Source organism: Montipora foliosa, chromosome 6 (genome assembly GCF_036669935.1).
Source record: "Montipora foliosa isolate CH-2021 chromosome 6, ASM3666993v2, whole genome shotgun sequence".
Classification (NCBI taxonomy): domain Eukaryota; kingdom Metazoa; phylum Cnidaria; class Anthozoa; order Scleractinia; family Acroporidae; genus Montipora; species Montipora foliosa.
Window position 1 is genome coordinate 47,054,959 of NC_090874.1, and position 5,483 is coordinate 47,060,441.

A 5,483-nucleotide genomic window follows, 5' to 3' on the forward strand; every position below is an offset into this window, starting at 1 on the left:
ATTTTTTTGACGTAACAAGTTACCACGGCAACAGGAAAGCCTTGCAAAAACAGCCTATTTTTACAATAACAATAGTCTAAGTACAATATCTTTATTGGATAACACAATTACTGAAAATTCAATAGTTTACAATGTGGTCCATTAATAAAAATATTTTTCAAAAAAAATGAAAAAGTTCACAAAGTATTCCTAAACTAAACAAAAATTATTAGATAGTTGTATGAATAGTAAAATGATCGAGCTTGGAATTACTAACTACGTATTTATTTCTTACATACTTTTTAAAATTCCTTATGGTTGTAATACTTCTAGTGCTAACATCAAGAGAAAATGAGGGGACAGAGACGGAGGCTCAGGGCGTTGGTCGGGATATGTCATGTCCACGAAAGTTATTTTTAGACGAGCGGAAGACTTTGTTCTAGCGGAAGTCTGTCTTCCGAGACGTCCGCATGCAGTCTTGTCTCGCTCTCAGGTTCTTAGTGAAGAGAGAAAATGGCGGCGCACGTGGAAGGCTAATGAATATTTATTTTCTTTCAAACATCAGACCGAGGTTGGCCTGCATGCGGACGTCTCGGAATACAGACTTCCGCTAGAACAAAGACATCCGCTCGTCTAAAAATAACCTTCGTAGTCATTTTCTCTTGCTAACATCTAATGTGTTCCACAGTCGGTTGACACTTGCATAAAAAGTGCGTAGACCAGAGTTGGTACAAAAAAGGGGTATGAATAAATTGTTATTTGTTGACACCCTTTGTATTGTGTTTATGTTTATCATTAACATAGGTAATATAATCTTTAAAGTACTGAGAGCAACAGCCTTTAACAATCTTGTGCATTAAACAAAGCTTTATCATTCGTATGACGTCATCAATAGGTGACCAACTTAGCTTACTGAAAAGTTCAACGAAGTTATCAGAAAAACTAGCATCTAATATTAGCCTGGCACCACGTTTTTGAGCTCTTAACAATCGAAGTAAATTTTCATTTTTGGTGTTTCCCCACACTGTGCAACAATATTCAAATAACGGCCGAATTAATAGGTTGTATAATAGATTTCTTAGCCGATGATTAAGATATGACTTTGCTCCCTTAAGATCTCTTAAGCAAGCAAATTCTGGAGTTTAATTTATCAATTAGGAAATCGATATTTTTTGGCTTTAGCTGCTCATATCTGAAAAACTAACCCGGTGACCCCAATTTTTTATTGCATAAAAGAGATCAGCAGGCCAAGATGAAACTCTCTGCAAAGTTTAAAAAAATTCTGTGGAGCAGATTTAAAGCTGCATTAAATTTTCAATTATTTTAAGTGGCTCTAAATCCGCTCCGCAGAATTTTTTTAAACTTTGCGGAACGTTTCATTCTGATATGCTGATTACATTTCAGAAATAAAGAATGGGGGTCACCGAGTTTGTTTTTGAGATATGAGCAGCTAAAACCAAAATATGGGTGTTTTTGCAAGGCTTTCCCGTTGCCACGGTAACGTTTTACATCACAAAAAAGGACCGAGTCTTTTTCAGCAATAATTGGTGTTTGATATGGTACCATAACATTCCTGTTAAGTGATAAAGTGTTGTAGTGTCAATCCTTCTAATAAGAATGTTGCTTTCAAGTACTGAAACTGGTTTCAGCCACCTTAAGTCATCGTTAAGTCCAAACTGTTAAACAACATGCAATCAAGTCTTAAACAGGAAAGACTGCTTGTTTATAATGTTTTTCACCGCTGTTTGCGTCTTATTTTTGATGAAGACTGTTCTCATGGATAATTATGAAAAGAACTCCCCTCCCGCCTCCTGACCACATTTTTTGATCCGATTTACGTCCCATGAACTTGCAAAGATTACTTGGAAATTCATCATGGACTCGAGATGTGGTTAATGACCGGGAACGTTTGTCTTAAAAAAAAAAACCCGTAAACTCACTCAAGAATTGTTTAGCCTTAAACAGTTTCAGTGTCAAGATCAAGATCGAGATCTACAACTGCAATGTTAAAACAGTCCTGCTGTATGGTTCCGGCGGGTCTAATTTGCAGGTCGCAGGTCATTGTTTCACCAATACAGAAAGTATCCTAAACATTCATAAAACCTAACCTGCCTCATTTTCTGGCCGGAGATATTTCAGCAATGTTGAACTCTATAGGAACACCAAATGTAACAGTATAATACCAGAGATTGAGAAAAAGTGATTTAGATGACTCGGCCACATGACAAGGATGAACCAAACCCGCACCCGAAAGTTGCTCTCCACTGCAAACCACCTGGCAAACGGGACCGAGGAAGACGGAAAATCACGTGACGTAGGACAACACTAGCTGAAGCCAAGGAGATGGGACTCAGTTGGGACGAGTTAAAGAGGATAGCTGAAGACGGTGACAGAGCCGGACAAGTGGCGATCTACGGTTGCAGCCTTATGTCTCCGGCTGGGGATGAAGAGAATTACTTTGTTAGTTAGAGTTAACTGAATAGAGTGTAATGTGAAGTGCTAAGTATCTATCCCATATGAACCATGTGAGCGTTAGCCCTACTGATGGAAATGGGTCCACACAAAGACAGAGAAAAACTCTGACCAGGGTGCACTTCACATTACACTCTATTCAGTTAACTCTGTTTAAAATATAAGTGCTACACGGCCAACGTTTGTATAAACATAACCTTTCCTTGTACTTTGTTAGTTAGATAGTTTGTCACTCAAGAACAAATCACACATTGCTGTAAGGCATGTTTTATTTCACACCGACTGATTTTTTCCATAAAAACTGTGAGACTGTGAGTCAAGCCGTGAAAAAAAATGAAAAACGTGGGACTCAGGGTAATTACAATTGCAGAGTACGTTACGTCGTGTCGTGAGCGATATCCAGACCCACCCGGTTCTTACTTCGAAGATGGATCACATGACATCACAAATGTAAATCTCATGCAACACCACAGCTTAGTTCCGAATGTTGTAAATTGGGTATCTAAATATCACAAAAGTGCATCTAGATATATTAACGTTAATTCGGCAGATGTTTGCATAATCAAATTGCCGAAGTGAATATTCGAATGCAAAAGTGTGTAATTGAATATCAAAATTCAACGTTGCATTTACATCGAATCACACTTCATAGTTAAGTGATTGATGTCATTGCGGCTGATTTCACATAAATCGAGTATACGAGAAAACATATCTCGTTTCCCCCGTTGTACTGCCATCATATTTACCGGTTAAAGAAAGAAACCGTGCCCTTACTCAGAATCACTTCATCAAGTTGATTTTGTCGAGAGCACTTGAAGCACTCGTTCACTGCATTTTAGAATGAGGGTCGACTTGTCTTTCCAATATCAGTCGTGTGTGTTTTTACTTATCATAAGGTTTAAGAATGATTTCAATGTTTTTATTGGCTTCCTCGCCAGCTGAAACTGCTTTTCCTTTACTCCAATAGGCGCTTTCGAATAAGCCTTCTCTACGGGCTTCCCGCCATGAACATCTGCTTTTCGTATTTAATAATTCATGATTTTTACAATGACATTTTATCAACTCTGATTGTGTATTCACACGTCGTTAAAGGCACGTCCTTTGAAAAAAGAAAGAGCAGAGGACAGAGAGTTATTATGAATATAAATAAGCAAATAAAGGAGTACATAATTTCGGAACCTTCATGTTCATTGACAACAAAATAATGATGCAAAGTTGGCTGTACGGCTGTGAGAATGTATATTTTTTTCCCTTTCCAATATTTCATTAGGCACGGACTGACAAAATATTGTAAAAAGAAAAAACTATGCATCCTCACAGCCGAACAGTCAGCCTTGCATCATCATTTCGTTTTTAGGCTATAAATTATTTGCTGGTTAGATCTCCCAAGATCCGGTGCCCCTATTTTGTTCACCTGACCCTGACCCTTGGGTAAGAAAATGTTCATTAATGCACGCAAAGGCAGTCTTCTGATCCTTATTATGGATTGCACTTGGAATAAATACCGGCTTTTGAGTTAGTTTTTATCTAGGTGATATAATAATAATAATAATGATAACTTTGATATTTTCCCGGGAAGCTCCACACACCCGAGAGCGCATGGTTTTCAAGGAGGTACTGCATCCGATCGAATTGGAATTTAGAGATGTTGGTTTTTGAGGCATGGGGAAAACCGGAGAACCCGGAGAATAATCTGTCGAAGCAGTGTAAAAAACCAACAAGAAACTTAACCCTTATATGGCCACAAGTCCGGAACCGAACCCTGCGTGCCACTGTGGTGGGAAGCGAGTGTTATAACCACAAAGCCATCCCTGCCCCCTCTTCTTTGTGGATGTTTTAGAGTATTACTCCACTCGTGTGGCATTAAAAAGACCGGATGCATTACTTTCTGTTTTTCGCAAGTAGCTTGACTAGCTGACAGAATATTCATTCCTCCCGTTAAAACTGAGACGCCATCTCAGTTTGCCGCCAGTAGTATATCGAAGAAAGCCAAGCAAAGGAACATAAGTCCACATGAGTTGTTTTTTCTTTCGTGCAGGATCCCTTCGCCTTCCTGCGCATGATCGAATCATCATGAAAGTTGATCGCTCGCGTGATAAGTAGAGCAGGTGCATACTTTCTATTAACTATATTAACTCCTATTAACATTTTAAGTAGCATGATTTTCGCCTTAAACTCAGGAAATATGCTGAGTGATCTTTTATTTATCTATCTCTTAAAATCTATATTTGAGTGTAATCAGATTGGAATCAAACGAAAGATAGCTGCTGCTAGCGAATATATACCTCTCAAACCATGGAAAGCTAAGCGCCTTAGGTAAATTGTTCTAGAACTCACGAAAAAGTGAAATATAGTGATGATTACGCAATATCGATTGAATGAATAAACACCATGGCTGTTACGCCGTAGAGAGGCCAAGGCCTGTAAACTAAAAGCGTCACTTAAATTGCATCTTTCATTGCTTTGTTCAACTTTTATTTCCAAATAAACTTCCCATCCTCACGTAAAGTGGTTTTCGACGGATAGCTGCAAAACTATCGTTTGAAAGGTATAAGTTACGTTTGCTCCAAGTGAAGCAATACAAATCTCCCTAAACATGAAAGAAACTAATTTCACGTTCAATTAAAAACCGCTCTAATAGCCTCAATGACGATGACAGGCACGATTGGAGTTAGTCCTTGTTTTGGAACAATTGAACTTCGACGTTATCGATTGTAACGTAGGGTACTGGAACGGATGATTTCCATATTAAGGCCAGGCGCCAGTTGTTCGAAAGATGGATAGCGCTATCCACCGGATAAACCATTATCCAGTAATACGTCATACCGAAACCAATTCCGCTATCCAATGGATAGTTATTTATCCGTTGAATAAGCTTATCCACTTTTTGAACAACTGGGGACAGGTGTTTTGATGTGACGAGGTTTGACAATTGATGTTCATAATAAATTGGCTTGTTTCATTTATATGTCAAGGGACGTTTTACCTTTTGTTTTCTCTCAGTAGTTAAAGGGGAACAAATTAAACGAGTT